Source organism: Zosterops lateralis (genome assembly GCF_965231275.1).
Source record: "Zosterops lateralis genome assembly, chromosome: 4".
Classification (NCBI taxonomy): domain Eukaryota; kingdom Metazoa; phylum Chordata; class Aves; order Passeriformes; family Zosteropidae; genus Zosterops; species Zosterops lateralis.
This window is the reverse complement of record NC_139765.1, coordinates 42,643,306-42,659,681: the sequence shown is the minus strand read 5'-3', so window position 1 is coordinate 42,659,681 and position 16,376 is coordinate 42,643,306. Positions and strand designations below refer to the sequence as shown.

At 39.5% G+C, this 16,376-nt stretch overlaps 1 protein-coding gene and 1 long non-coding RNA gene across 2 annotated transcripts in view; one reads left to right on the top strand and one right to left on the bottom strand.

The window, feature by feature from the left end:
• Positions 1 to 1,018: 1,018 nt before the first annotated feature.
• Positions 1,019 to 5,045, bottom strand: LOC310908349. Its single transcript, XR_014589839.1, has 3 exons — positions 4,774 to 5,045; positions 3,003 to 3,107; positions 1,019 to 1,089 (listed from the first exon to the last, which is right to left on the bottom strand). It is a non-coding gene; the product is annotated as an uncharacterized lncRNA (long non-coding RNA).
• Positions 4,579 to 16,376, top strand: part of SLC16A7 (solute carrier family 16 member 7) — an 81,672-nt gene continuing 69,874 nt past the window's right edge. Inside the window, exon 1 of the mRNA XM_083859268.1 lies at positions 4,579 to 4,759. The gene's annotated coding sequence lies outside the window, so the exon portion shown is untranslated. The remainder of the gene's footprint in view (positions 4,760 to 16,376) is intronic.

Below are 16,376 nucleotides of genomic sequence, written 5' to 3'. Positions count from 1 at the left end.
TCTTGACTCCATTGCAGTAATGATTTGTATAACGGAATATGCCAAACTGCCTTTCCAACAACAACTTGAATATTACTTCAGAGCTGGCAGACATGAACTGCCGCTGTATTTCAGTGTTATTAGACAAAGCACTGATCTGGGAGTTCAGTTCCTGAGTAACCTACCTGAGTTGTTACCTCCCTTCTAGAAGAGAGGCTTATTATCTCTCCCAGGTTTCCAGATTGCTTTCTGATTATCTATTTATCTTGTACAGTTCTACTGACTAACTGCTTCAGCTGATAACTGCCAGCTGCCTCAAATTCTCTGTGATGTCTGATAGAGATCTTTCGCAGCCGAGTCTGTTCCTGTAGTTACAATGTGCTGTGCTCTGTGTCACCACGAGCTGCAAAAGAAAACAGTTTTATTGGGCCTAGAATAGACATGGTTGATGGCTACAGAGAAAACTAACCTCAACAGAAAGACATGCTTTGGCTATATATTATAACAGAATTCTTTATTCTAATTATACAAAACTTGAAGTACATGTATCTCTTCCACTAACAGGACTAGGATGAAATTTTATGCTAGTGACAGAGCTATCTGTGTGTATGAATGAAGGTGGAGTGAAACAGGCTGACAATCATTAGCTGTTTATATAAAGCTTACAAAATGTGGCCTAGATGATTTGCCAGTATAATATTCATTATATTATCCTGTGTATCACTTGGAGATGAGAAGAATACAGATCACACTAGCCTGCTTATGGGCATGAGAGAAATTTGAGTTGTATATTTATGGAACCAAAATCAGTGCAGAAAAAATAGAATATAATAAGAATGCAATCTGACATAGGCTAGAATGACACATGATCATAAACTGTACCCTTTATATTCAGACTCTGTGACAAGAAGACACTATCTCTAATGTAGCAATGAAGTTCTAAGCTTAGAAGAGGACATGTAAAATTCTGGATTCAGCTAAAACTGTGTGACAAGTGGCATGTCACACAGAAAAGGGACTATTCCAGTAGGGGACTTACCTGAACAGTTAGTGCAGAGACTTACAGAAAGTACCATCAGGTATTCAACATTTGTAGTGTTTTCTTTTTCTCTAGTGAAAAAATAATACTTACAAATCTTTTACGTTAATATCACTAAAAAACTCAAGCTGTTACTACCAAAACAGGATGTTTTGGATAGTATTTAACATGCAACCTCACAAAAATCTATCAACTGGACACAAAATTAACAACCACAGAGGTGGCTCTTTTCATACACATATGATAGATGATTTAATTTCTTCTTAACAATCAGTTCACTGAAAAATACAGAATGCCACACTCCCATACACAGACCCACACACACGCACACAGAACTCTGAACCTTTAGCATTTCTTAAAATTCATTCAGAAACTATTAATTGCTAACACTCTAAACATTTTTAGTTTCAATAATGGACTTCCTACAGCAAAGGTGCACTAAGACTGGGAAGATGCAAAGTGACAACAGGGTTTTTTTCAATCTGCAACTGAGAACCAAATTACTTCAGTTCTCTTCACTATACAGACACTCACAGAGGAGTATATTCACTTAAAACATGATATCACTACAATCAAAGTCCAAATAAAAAATTAGTCATACAGCAACTTCTAGTCTGAGGGCTCATGGTAATTTTTGTGACTTTAAGCAGATTGCAGGCACTTAATACCCAGTATTTGAACTTGGACTGACTGTAGGCCAGAATCCCACACTATTACACCTGCAGCTAGTTTATGTTCTGACTCTGGCTTGGACTGGAAAACACCAAATGCAAAGAAGGCCCCAGCAACAGAAAGTCAATTAAGATCACCTTTCCTACAGAGGGTGTTCTGAAAAGAGGTATTGAAAGAAGCTGCATGAGGCACATAGGTATGTACAGAAAATGTATATGCCTGTAATGGTTAACGTATGATAATAGAATGTGCTCTTTCTAGATAGATGTTAATATATGCAGTATAATATAAATACAAATTTATTTACTAGCACAGAATATATCACCTTGTACTGTATGTAGCACTGTGTTACACACAGCATGTAGCATGTACTATGTAGTGTAGCAAATACTGTGTGATATACCTGAAAACATACAAGTATTTTACACTCTGCAAAATTTATGTATAATATATAGTATGCATTTATAAATTAAAAATATATTTAAATCTATATAAATAAATATTTGTTTTAGTTAGGACATATCAGTGGAGGAAATAAACTATGCAATTAAAACCAGTTACCATTTCTATCTTCATGTACTTATTTTTCAGCTCTCTTTGAAAATTACTTTCCTAAAATTATATAAAACAGCATGTAAGCTTTACTATTTCACTGTAAAGGGCAATATAGATATATATACTTTGCATTTTACAGGAACTGGCTGAGGTCCTACATGGCCTACAATTTTTTTCAGGGCACAAAAAGTGTTTGAATATGGAAGACAGCTTTAGACTGCTGTAATGCCAAGCATACAACTTTGATTTCAGCACTGGAATATTTTTTACAAAAGTTTTTACATCCAATTTCATCCTAATTTCCACATTTTTAACCCTGTAATTGTGGGCTTGCCTGGACGAGTTTGACCATGGGTATCAGTACCCAAGCTTTCTTTGCTTGCATGCCCAAGAGTCATGGTTTAGTGTCTGTTCTTCCCTCCAATAGGCTTAGTGGGCCCCTTGTGGGTCCTTGGTCTTCCAAAGCCTGTAGTGCAATCTGCTGCCAGGACAGACACTGTGGCTGTGAGGGTGCTGGGCACAGGCTCCTTTGACATACTTGCCCAAGACAGGACTGATATTGCTACCTAAGTTAATGCAACTGTGACTTCCACTAGCTGCCCTGGCAGTCACCATGTTTGCCCCTAAAAATGCCCCTGGACTCAGATATATAACTCAAGTACTACTTAGTTTATGCAATGTCACAAAAATGACTCCAAGCTGCTCAGTTTGTCTCAGGAAGAACAGTGTTTGCTGTCTCTACCAGTGAACTACTTACTGTTCCTTATGAGTACAGTGCCAGAATCTGCCCAGAAACTGTAGAGTCCTGGCTGCCATACAAACATGTGACAAAGTATTCCCTCCTGAATCTGGAAGACTTGCCCTGGAAATGGACAATATATAAATAACAACAATAACATTCTAAAGAATGAAGGAATGCTAAAATGGTACATTACTGATATTTGCAGGTCTGTGTCTTCTGATTTATTGGTTATGATTTAAAACATAGAAAAGTTCCTAACACTTCTCACATAAAAACAAATAAATTCATAAGAAAAGGAGACAAAGAAATCTGATTTCTATTAATTTGTGATTCAGACAGCAGTCCTCTGTGGGTGGATTCTTTGATGTAATAGATATTGCCATTCATGCTGCTTGTTTTTTGAGGGGTGATATGCTCCTTTCCAGATTATTTTTTGAAGCTTTTTGTTCATTGTGGCTGATTCTAGCTAAGGGATTCAAATGTTATTAATGGAAAATAAACAGACAAAAATAAACTGCACAAGTTTAAGTCTTTCCTTCCTTTACTAGCAGCTCAGGAAACTAGAGCCCAACTACAGCCCAAGTTCTCCCATCCATACACAGGCAGTCTCAGTTCCTAACATGCCTGTAATGGCCCTGTTCATAAAGCTCTAACAAAGTGCTTGCAATCAAGGGTGTTTTTTTTAAAAAAATATGATATTAACATTCCCTTTTGTATATTTCACAACATGATTTCAACAACTATAATTAGTCTCCTCACAGTACTTAAGTATTGCACATAATGTAGCAACCTTTAGACAAGAATAGGTACTATGGTAAAGGCTTTAATGATGCAATCATATGATTATGTTCATCTCTTTCCTTACAGCATTTTAGCCTTAAGGACAGGATTTCTGGATATTTTAGCGGTCACTTTCATAGATATATTCATCATACGTACAAAACACTTTTCATAACTTTTTTTTTTTCCTTAACGAGACAAAAATGCTGAGGTGACCAAGATTTTCATCAGCAACTTTGGCTGACTGGCCAAATTTCAGTTCCCGTTTCAGAAGACGAAGGTCCTGCGCTGAGCGCAAAACGAATTCAGTTAATTTACTTTTTATTTTTCCCCTAACACGCGGAAACTGATACACGTTTTTTAGACTTTCGGTGGACCAGAGAGAGGAAACTGCCTTTAATGTGAAATACTTGGCACCCTGGGTGTCGAAGGGAGGAGGTGGGGGTGGGACGGGGGCATGGACAGTTTGGCGCTGCCAGAAGTGCGGTCCCTGTCCCCGCCGCAGCTCCGCGCCGAGGGGCTCCGGGCGCCGAGGGGCTCCGGGCGCCGAGGGGCTCCGGGCAGGGGCGGGGAGCGCTCACGGCTGGCCCGAGGGCGGGGGGCCCGGCGCTGTCCGCCCGGCCCAGCCCGGTACATCCCGTCCCGTCCCACCTCCCCCGCCGCCGGCGGCTCCATCCCCCTGTCCCCGGGCCGGGCGCCGCGCCCCCGCCGGCCCCGCGGAGCCGGGTTGGGCAGCCCGGGAGGCGTCTCCTCTGCAGCCCCCGCCCCCCCGCGCCGGTGCTGAAGCGCTTCAGCCGCTCCCCGGCAGCACCCCCGGGACAGCAGCGCCCGGGCCTCCCTCCCTGCCGCCCGGCCCGGGCTCTCCCGCCGCCGCTCCGCTGCAGAGGACACCTCATGGAAAATAAATAAATTAATTCCCCCACTCGCCCCCGCGGCCGGGAGAGGAGCCGGCGGCGGCCGCGGGATTAGATCCGGTCCGAGCTAGAGAGCAGGTAACGTAACCTACCCGCCAGGAGGGAGGAGGAGGACGAGCAGCGAGGCCGCTGAGGTTGTCCCCACCGGGGAGGGCTCCGGGGGACGGAGAAGCGGCTGCCGCAGCCGGGGCGCTCCGGCGTGGCCCGGGCGGGCTCCGTGCGAGCGGCTGCCCCCGCGCTGAGCGCGCCTCACTGTCAGTCACACACACACACACACACCAGCCGCCGCCCACGCAGCGAGGGATGGATGGATGGATGGATGGATGGATGGATGGATGGATGGATGGATGGACGGATGGACGGACGGACGGATGGGCAGACGCTGCGTGGGACGCGCAGCTGTCGTCCCCCGGCAGCAAAGCAGGCGCCGCAGGGAGCCGCCGCACGCCCCGCCGAGCCCCGCCGCCACGCGGGCTGCCGGCTCTGACAGCGGGGCAGGGAGGGAGGCGGGCGGCGGGGCCGGGCCGAGGCTGCGGCTCTGGGGGGAGCGAGGCGCGATCCCGCCCCCGCGCCGCTGCGCGCGTCCCCGCGGGGCGGCGAGCCCGACACCGCGCCCCAGGGCAGCGCCCACCCCGCGCCGAGCCGCGCCCCCGCCCCGCGGAGCCCCGCCGGGAAATGTGGGCGGAGAGCGGCGGAGCGCGGACCGTGCGGCCCTTGCCGTCATCAGACACGGGCCTGCGAGAACCTCCGTGGTCGAGGTGACCTTGGAGAAGGTGGATCTGGATGGAGTCACTATTGCTCCGTGCCAGCTGCAGTTCCGTGCTCTGGGCTGCTCTGAGTCCTGCAACTCCTGCATTGTTATCTCGAAACGCTGCTGGCTTTAGTTAATGGTTGTGTACAGAGGTCCTGCTCTAAGTAGTACCAGAGCCACGAAAATAGTCCTCCATCATTCTCTTTACTTGCCCTCTGGTAGCACACAGTCCTTGAAGGAAATGGTCTGAAGAGCCTCCCTGACAAGGAGCAATCGTTCAGGGTTCATCGTTGTTGAAGTGGCCCCTAAAAGCCAGTAAGCCTTAGGAGAGACTGAGACTGAGACGTTTCAGAGACCAAAGTGTCCCCTGGTACTCTTGGGAAAGCACATTACCTTTCAGTCCTGCAGGGTCACGGTACTGACAAAAGTTCTCCACTACTTTTCCAGTGAGGTCGATAGGAAAACAAAACAAAGCAGAAAAACATTTGCGGGTACCTGGATTTTCCGGTGCCAGCCTGAGCTTTCAGTAAAGGAGTCTTACTGAAATTGCTGTTGAAAGCTGTTTTGGGAAAAAGAGAAAAACTAAAGAAAGGTGGTGCCTCATGAAGGTACCCATTCTTGCTTTTTTTGTCTCCATAATAATCACTCATGTTTCCATAGTGGCTCCCATCTGTGGCTCTCAAGTTACTGATCAAATAGTAATGAAAAGGTGTTTGCAGCTTCCGTTGCAGGAATGGGGCCATAAACTTAATCACACACCAACTGAGCCGACAACTGGAGGGCCTTAGCTCTGCCTAGATGAATCATGACAGAAAATTTAGTCATTGAGACAGAGGGGTGTACACTTATATTTAAAAGAAGGAGGAAACTGACAAGTAATTCAATAAAAGTGATCTATACTTTTATGTTCAAGTATTAAATATGGAAATAATGTGATTCCCTTCTTTTTTTAAAATCAGCTTTCTCTTCTCTCCTTGTATTATTGTCTGCTAACTTTGAATAGTGTCCTTGAGCCTGAGCACTGAACTCCTTCTACATGATGGAATAAATTTAGGGAAGAGATTATACTACAGATGTTTCTATTATTTTTGAAATTCATTACAGAACTGTAACTCCAGGTATCTCTAAGGGCCCAGCTACCTTATTTTGCAGTGTAGAGTTTACAATGTAAGTGGCTTCAAAGCAAAACAGTTGATCATTTTGAATAGGCAGAGGGGTGGCTGGAGGTTATGGTTTTTATTTTATTGCAGCTTTAAATAAGTTTGGTAGCAAACAAAACGTTTTATTTATATCATGAAGATGAAGAATAGCCTAAATATGAACTGTGGTCTTCATGGAAAGTCTTTATGGATGGTGGAAAACCAGATTAACACATTTTATAGATAGGAAAACTCTTTGGATTGTGTAGTGATATACTGATCTGAACAGGTATTTTACATGTATAGGAGGAGACTTTGAAATATTACCAAAGGAAATATCAAAAAAACCCTAGAGTGTACTTAAATACTGTAGCTCTGCAGCTGCAGTAAGGAGTGAAGGAATTCTTCTTCAGCAATTTTCATTGTAAATAAATGCATTGTTAATAGTATATTTTAAAAGTTTCCTTCCAGCTCTTTAACCTAATTTCATCTGTCATTTCTCTGTAGTGTATATTGTATTTAAGCACACTCAGCTCTTGCTATGTCAGAATTCTTATTCTAGAATCCAAGTTTTATCAGGGCAGATCTTTGGACAGCCTAAATTCATGGAGAGGCAAGTTAAGGGAGAGAAAAAAAACATTTCGTGAATCACAAGCTGGTGTTTTTTAAAAGTGTTTTTCTTTCATTACTCTTCTTTCTTGGATGTGATTCACTACATCATACTTCTATTTCTTGATATTTTTTCTCTGGCACTCCGTGCTTTTCTTTTTTCATTATTTTGGAAAAAAGTCCTCTCTGGTATCTTTTATTTCTTAAGTAAATTATATTTTCTGCTTTTTGCAATGAGGAGGTGGCTTTATTTCCAGTAAATATGGTTATTATTGGACCCATTTTATTTCAAGGAAAGAGGCTATGACTTATCTGATTTTATTTCCCATTTTGGAATCACATGAAGAGTTGCATTTTTCTCAAGGAGAAGTTTGCTTTAGCAAGGATGGTATCTGAATATAATTTTCAATTAAATTGTATCCCTTAACTCTGTTTGCCTGAATTTAAGCTGTCAATTTTTTGTGTGAGAATCAAGAAGAAGGTTCTTGGGCTGTCCAAATAATCTGATTGTTAAATGAATTTTATGTTTCAAGGTTGATATAATTGCAAAAATGTAATTATCTTTTGAGTTTTATTAAAACAGTAAGGTCATACCTATAAATCATTGATAGAGAATGTTTCTGTGTCTGTTTGTGTAATATATATATGGCATAATGTTTGCACAGCACCAAGGAGGAGGTTAGATAGGAAAATATGATGTCATTGACCAACTGTTTTATGTGTCAAATGAATACGAGGAACTGGCTGAGTCCCACATCTCAGTCCAGACCTGCATTCCTTGACTTGCGTGTATTTGTGATCTGTTGGGCCAACTTCTCTAATTTTATTGTGAATCTTGGAACATTTGAAGAAAAGTTCCAGTATTCAAACAAAAGTAATTTGGCTACCAGAGTAAGGAGACAGTATTCCATGACTTAAGGAGTAGAAGATGTTGGACAAACTGACTGTGGAGCTCTATTTGGCTTTGCGATCTCTCCAATATTTTTTTATATTTCTTGGTCTTATGGTCAAGCAATCAAAATCTTTTTAAACTCTTAGTGAAGAGCAAAGGGTTATCTAACTAGGTCACAGTGGCTGATGAACTAGAAAGAGTGACAGTCTTCATTGCTCTGTTTTTATCTTTGTAATCTTAAGATTTTTAATTCACAGTCTTTTTTTTGGGGGGGGAGATGAGGGATGGTGGTGAGGAGGCAGATTCATCATTATTAGCTCCTTTTGTAGATTTCAGTTTTAGTTAATGTGTTGTCTTTAAGTAGTTCCTTTATACGTTTTCAAGGTCAAGCTTCCAGTTCCATGCTAACATTTTTTTATTTTTGGAACACAGTGCTCTTCTGTCTTACAACATCTATGTGCAGAGCTTGATGTAAATGAAGAGGTTTCCATGAAGAGCTGATAAAAATGATAAGCGTTTCCAAAAGGATATGAACATGACTAGGCCACTTTACAAGGTTTCCAAAAGTGAAGGAGGAAAATAATGGAAAAGAGTTGAGCCTTATCACAATATACTCTTTTCCTTTGTTGTTATAAGACTTAAGATCTTATAAAAAGGAATTAATGGTAATTCGTAAAGTCAGAAAGCACTAGAGAACAAACTTAAGCTGGATTTTTTTTTTTTTAATTTAGTGCTGATGCATTTTCTTTCATCTTGGTATCATGATTATTGAACGTTAGCTATTGAATGTATTTCAGTTCCATCCAACAAGAAAGCAGTTCTTTGAATAATAGTGTAAATCATACAAAATTGGCTACAAACTTTAGACTGCGGGAAACTTGTCCTTTTAAATCACCTGTCAACAAGCCACAGGATGCCCAAACATTGTAGAAGATTAAATATATGAGAATAGGTGGATTTGTCGTTATTTTCATATGCTTACTATGAAAGATAAAGACAGTACCAGACTCAACAAAAACCAGTAGAAGGATAAAACTCTGCAGACTGGAGTTGCCCAAACATGCAAGATTGTTTAAAAAGTGTGGGTTTTTTCTTTCAGTGTGAATATTTGTATCCTCCAAAGTAACAATTTCCAGTTGTTTTGACAGCAAGCTTGGTAGTTATTTCACTTTTATCTTTCTTTAAGGTTTTCCAGTGGAAAACTCATGTGTAGGTGATGATCAAGGTTCAGAAAGCATGTTGCACAAAAGGTGACTCAGAAAAACTGTATTTCATAGCTTTTCTTATTTATATGTTTTAATAGTTCTGGTCCTTCAGAGTCGCTCATCTTCCCACACCTGCAAGCAGAGACTCCTGCTGCAGCTTCAGGGTTGACCATTGTGTAGTGCCTTTTCTATCATGTGGCCTCAGGGTTGGCAAACTGTTGACAACACTTCCAAATTTGTCACCTAGGGATAGCACATACAAGAGTCGTGATGGTGTTCAAAATGTGCTTGGCTTCAAAGAACTTCAGCATTTCTGTCACTGCAGTGGTGGTAATGACAGTGCAATGAGGTACACTGCCTCTTCCATATGGTCTACTGTTTTGATTGAAATTAGTAAAATCAGTCACAAAACAGCAGTTCATCATCTCAAAAGATAGAGTTTTTTTTCCCCATAGAAATAGGTTAATTAAGGTTTTAACATTCATACTTGCAACTCAGCACTTCGATATACTTGGAGTCTATGGTACAAACAAAAAAGAGACAAAATAAGATGAAATCTCAATTTATCTGTTGTGTAAGTTTTAACCTCATAGTGTCACCTTCGGAGCTTTAGTTTTCAGGTTGTGTGTTCTGAAATCAAGAAATACTAAGAACAAGTATTTATTTTAAAGTTCTAAAAACATGTGAAGAAAGTAACCAAAAAGTGCATTTTTATGCTGACAAAAATGGCCACAGCATATATGCAAAGTGTGTGTTTGATTTTTTTTAACAAATCTAGTTCCTACTGCAACGTATTTGATGAGTACTTCAGACAGGGAAATGAGCATATGCTCACTTCGAGCATATGCTTTTGTAATTAATTGTATTGAAGTAGCTTTTTAAACCATTTGAAATTAGGTTGTGCGTGGTATTCTTTTCCAATCTCTGGGAAAACAATCTAAATACTTGGTGATGAAGGTGAGAAGTTTTGAAGTGATACAAGACTTTGTTTAAACTATCAGATTTAACAGTTTTGGCTTCTGAGAGACATAGCTGCTTTTCTTTGCTGACCTTATCAAGAGATGAAAATTTGAACCTAAAAATATGGGATATTTCAGCAGTTACCTGTGCTATTGAATTAAAATGCCATAGGAGTTGTCATTACTAGATTGAGCTCCTATAGTTTGCATTTTTGATATGGCCCTCAGGGCAGGTTCACAAAAGAAGCCAAGAAAAGAGCAACCTAATGATGCAAAAAAACTCCCCTTGGCAATGTAAGTGTCTGGTTTCTTAACAGTCAGAATTTTATGTGCTAAATTCCTTGATAATTCAGCCTTTGCTGAGTATGCATTCCAATGCAAAGATCTTTTCTAGAATTTATTTGCTTTTTCATTCTCTGCTGGGGGTGGATTTGGGTCTGAATCTGGATAGTGGACCCTGTGTTTTCAGCAAGTGCCTCCTGCTGATGGTAGAAATGAAAGTTGTTGAAATATATACTGCAACTAGAACTGAAGACTGGTTTCAAAACCAGAGTGTGCCTAGGACAAAGATTCAATAAGGTTGAGCAAGAAAGTTGCATCTGGGAGCAGGTGGAGAGAGCTGAATAGACTGTGGAAGGACATTGCTGCTGGAAGCTGAAGGCAGCAATGGGCCTATCATCCTATTACCAGCCCCTTTGTAGAAGGTTTATCTTTATAATAATTTGTACATAGCGCTAAACTAAAGGGTTTCTTTCTGTCCTGAGGAATTTTTAAGATCTCTATTTGTTTTATGACACAGGGATCCTAACTCCTTATCTTCCATTAGGCAGCCTCTTTCCCTTCTCACCAGCACTACAAAAGGCAAATCAGAGGATTCAATAGCACATGATTAGAAACCACAACAACATATTTTAGCAAGGAATGAAAAAAGCTTTTGTGTTTTTGGACCTCTGGGTTGTATATATAAAGAAAATAGGTAGAAAAGAATATGCCATAATAGCCTGTATTTACAGAGCATAAAGTATGCTTTATATTTGTGAAGAATAGAAGAAAAGAGAACCGGTTTTCTTTTTCTTGTGCAGATACAATTATGCTGGCTAGAGTCATAAGGTAAGGTTTTTTTCTCATGTTTTTCTTACGTAGTTATTCAAAAAGAGATGTTTTGTTGTAGTTATGCTGGAAATAGGGGTGCATTATTTCAATTTAGTTTATCTCCTCGTTGATACATAACAACATTAGAACATTATGAGTGCCTTGCATGGCCTGTGTTTGGTCTGTTTCAGTTTTAGCTCTATGAAAATAATGAAAGTGGGTTTTGAGCTAATGAATGAAAGGGCCAAGCTCATGTGAGGTAGAGAAATCTGGGAAGGGCATTTTAAAGTGACACCTAAAACACCATGGTGATTTCTATCAGTCAATTAATATGTCAGTGTTGCTTGATTGGCATTTCCTCTTTCTCTGACTCCAGGTCCACGCTTGAGCTCCCTTCCTGTGGTGTAGTTCTACTGGATTATAAGGGATTAGTCATGGTTTACACCCAGTAATGGCTGGAGAGACTCTTTCACTGCTTCTTAAGACTCCATTATTTAGTCTTTTTGATCGCTTGCTTTGACTTGCCTGATTAGGTTAAATGGAAATTATTTCTCATAATGATTACCAAAATGATTTCTCTATTTCCAAATAAGTGCTTTAATGTGTCCATCTTCTCTGCCATTCCTGTCTTTATTTTGGTGAGAACTTTGTTCTTCTCCCTATTTATTAGAATGAAAACCAAGATACAGTAGCAAGTTAGTATTCTACTCTGCTCATCCTACTAGCATACCTGGTTTTCCACACTAAAACTTGAAACTGCCAGCTGCAGTTGTCGCTTGTAGGACACCTTTCATATGATACAGATAATGCTTCTCCATAGTTACCAGTACTGATGTTTTACTGTGCTATTTTTATATTTAGAGTTAAAAATGTTTATACTTTTAATCATTATCGTTTTTAATTCTGCCTTTTAAGTGTCATTATTAGGGCACAGAAAAAATCTAGCTTTGGAAGAATGACACATTAGAAGGTGGAAACAGAGTAGATGGGAGAACACATCAACCTGAGAAAATAGTGTTTTGAGGAGTTTCACAGAGGTAGATATCTTCAACCTAAGAGAAGTGGAATGACATGTCATGTTTTCAGTCAGAGCAGGTTTTAGTTATCTTCTGATTTTTAATTTTTTTTTTTTTTTTTGAGAAAGGAATAGAGAGTATTGGCCTTTGCTTTTATGATTTCTTTACTCTAATTGTAGACTATAGGAAGCTTTTTGATGTTGATGAATAGTATTATAATAGGATACAAAAGCTTGTTCTTTCCACAATTAAAATAGATTCTTCTTTTGAGTGTAATAGCATACACAGGCGTTAATGAAACAAGATGTTATTGCTTAATTGGGTAATAAGCTTGCAGTTCTGGATACACGTCAGCATTGCTGAAATATTGTGTATGTAATAGGTGACTTAAATTGTATTGTTCTCAATGAAAATGTATTTTAGCTATGAGGCCACAATTTTTTTGTTGTTGTTGTATGTATTTTATGAAAAATTAGCAAAGTTATAGTAGTTGTCATATTCAAGCTTACTTTGGAATTATTACACTTAAATTGATAGTTGAATTGCACTGAATTATATGTTTTATTAAGTATACAGGATGTGTTTTTAACTTTATTAAGGTAGTTATAAATTTCTTCCTTTTTTTTTTCCTCATTTACCAGTTTTATCCCAGACGTACAAATACAATAATTTTTTAATGTAAGACTATACTCTTGTGATACCTAAATTAGCCACCTAAATTAGGCTCACTAATTTCTGTGTTACAGGACCCTGGGTAAGTAGGTTGTTCTCTCTTAATAACTGAAGCTTAAATCCTACTTTTAAATCAATCCCTTCTTCTAACGAACATGTACTATATGAAAACAGAAATTATAACTGTATGTTGAACACCCTGTTATGTGAGTATTTTGAACAGCAGTTATAGATGTTTTATATGCAGAGAATCTTGCATTCTGGTGTAGTCTAAAGGAAGCATTTACTTCTCAATGTGGGAGCTGAATACACATAAGTGAGTAGGTAGTTTTCCAATAGTAATTGTGTGTGTATATATATATATATATATTTATATTTATACACAAATACACAAGGTGATGTGAAAATAGGAAGAAATATGCAACATGGTGCATACTAGGAAGTGAAGTGGGGAAATGAAGAAAGCTCTGGAAGGGTGCAATTATATTGTTTTGATGCTTTGGGAAGTTCTAGTGTTGCAGCATGGTATTTACAGCCTGTAATAAGCAGCCATAAATAACATATATACATGTGTATGTATTTTCCATATGATCCTTTTGACCTCTTTGGAACAGTTCTATGACCAGGTGCATAGAAGGAGTAGGGGGTACTGATGGGTGATGTTGGCAGTACAGGAGTGTGAGGAGATGCTAAATTTGGACCAGCTACGAAAGCAACAGAATCAAATGCTTGGAGGAGACATTTCAGTGCCAATACTTTGACTTGGCATGTGAACTGTCAGAACTGAATGGATGAATCTTTAGTTGGCATTTAATAGTAAATTTAGCTTCTCATTTTAGAACGGATGATTTCAGTAATCAAGGAAGTTTTTAGTCATCCAAGCAAAGCAGAGCAAGTTCTGTTTTCCTGTGCCAAGAGGCTAAGGCTGTTTGCTTCGTGCTGCTCCAAAGGGGAGTTTGAACTGTTTGGTCAATCCCTGCTGCGTTCATTAACTTGGTGTGTTTGTTTCTGTTACCCCATTGAGAAGGGCATGGTTTGTGTTTGTGTTCCTAAAAGTTTGGACCTGATTTATTTAACCAAACCCCACTGAGCACAGAACCTTTTATATTTGGTTGAACTCATCTCTCAGGCACATTTTATTCTGCTTCTGTGATTTTGACAGAGGGAATCCCTATTTGTTTCTTCATCTATTTCTTCATCTGGGCCCTGCCGATGATAGAAATGGGCTGTCTAGTTTCTGCTGCAAACAGGAACCATGAGAGACTCTTGTCCTAAAGAGAGAAAAGCATATCCAAGATGGTTTCTAATATTTTTTTTTAATCTTTCAGAGAACTGATAATATCCAGAGGGTGTTGCAGTGATTCCTCAAGCAGGAGTAGGAAGGCTAGTGACAGACCAGTGAAAAGACACAAGGTCTTGAAGGTAGAGGAAGAAGGAAGGAATGGTACATGATATAAACTATCAGGCTTCTGGGCTTCAATTCTTGGGCAGTGCAGCAACACACTGCTCTGCTTATGAGGAAAGCCATGGGAGCATGAGCTACCTAAAAACCCCATTGTGCATCAAAGTGAAGGTGTCAAAGCATTGCCTTTAATTTCAATCCTAAAATGCAGCAGCATAAGTAGAATAGATGGAGCAGTTCTGCTGTGGACATTGGGCTGGCCTTTGGGAGGTGGTTTGTGTTACTGCTAAGGTTACCATCTCTAAAATAACCTGCTGCTGTAGAGCTACAGTGAAACTGTACAGTGGTCTGCATCTTTCACCTGTGGCAGTTAAAAATGTTGTATTTGTCTCAAATAGACCTACTCAGGGTGGCTTGGAAGAAACTGACTAGTCCAGAGTGTGAAAAGGAAAAGTGAGTGAGCCGTAAGGGAATGGTGCTCTGTTGTTGTGGTGTTCAGGGCTGCTGGAAATTGCCTAAAGTGTTTCTGTCATCTGAGGACCCTCAGCTGGCAGGATCTGTGTGGATTTTTACCTGTAAAAAACCAAACAAACAAACAAACAAACAAACAAACAAAAAACCACGCCAAACCTGCTTTAGCTTTATAGATGCTACAGTCAAGAGCTGATCCTGCAGGGGTGAAAACTGGCCAGCTGCCAAAGTTTTTAGCTGCCCTTCAAGGCAAAGTAGAAATACATTATACTACACTCTATCAGTTTGGGTTGTATCTCCTTCTTGTCTTTAAACAAAATTACTTTGTGAATTGCTGAATATTTTTATCACTATGCTTATCTGTTTAAGTAATATATACCCAACTACAACTGTGGTTTTCCCACTATGTTTGTCTGTTTAAGTAGTACATACCCAAGTACAACTGTCATTTTCCCACTATAGCATATACCTACACTTACTGCTTACTTGTTTCAAATTCCTCTCTTAATCATGGCCCAAATCCAGATGAAAATATTGAGTGAAGTTCCAACAAAGATAGTACATATTTAGCAACTTATATATCTGTACATAGATTATAAACTTTCAAGCTGGAGAACATCTTGCATTTTCTTACAAGTGAGAAACAAATATTTTTTGCTTAAAATTATAATTGTGCAATGAAAAAGATTGCTAAGTTAAAAGTAAGAGGTACAGGCTTTCAAAATATGTATACCATTAAAAATGAAGATGCTAGTAAAGGCAATAGTACTATTGCATTCAAGCTCAGTATCCTTTTTGCTTGTATTTTGCAATGTCCTCACAGCATCCTCTCACCTCTGAAAAACACCCTTTTAGTTTCTAATATTCAGTCTCATTTTTTCTCTTTAGTTTCTAATACTCAGTACACTCTCAGTTCCACTGAATTAAGCTCACATACATTATCTGATCTGATTAGAAAAAGAGTTTATTCTCTTAAAAATACACTTATTTTACAAATAATTTGTAAAAGACAAAAAAATGGATTTCTTATAAGCATCTAAAATGATCTGAGCAAAAGAGGAAAATTACCATCATATATTAATGCCTTAAACATATTTGGTTTTTATGAGCTACTGCAGTGTTTTAAAAAAGTACGAATGTTAGTGGCTAAGTTTATACTTCTTTATTTAAAGCAGAAAGATATTCAAATAATCACAGCTAAACTCTTCCCTGACAGAATAGCCTTAATTGCATTTTTTAATGTATGATTATCTGTGCATTCATACAGAAACATTTAAATACAAGATAGTGAGAACAACTGAAGGGAAATCAAGGAACCAGGGGAAACCTAAAATACCAATTTTGTGATGAAGAAGCTGTAAGTCATTTGTGGAGTAGTTTTTCCTTACCTTGGACTTTGTATGCTGGCAAGTTTTTGAATTACTAGAGCTGTTAGAGCAAGGAGGAGTGAGACAGCTGGGTGAATCTGGGGGATTAGGGAGAGGAGG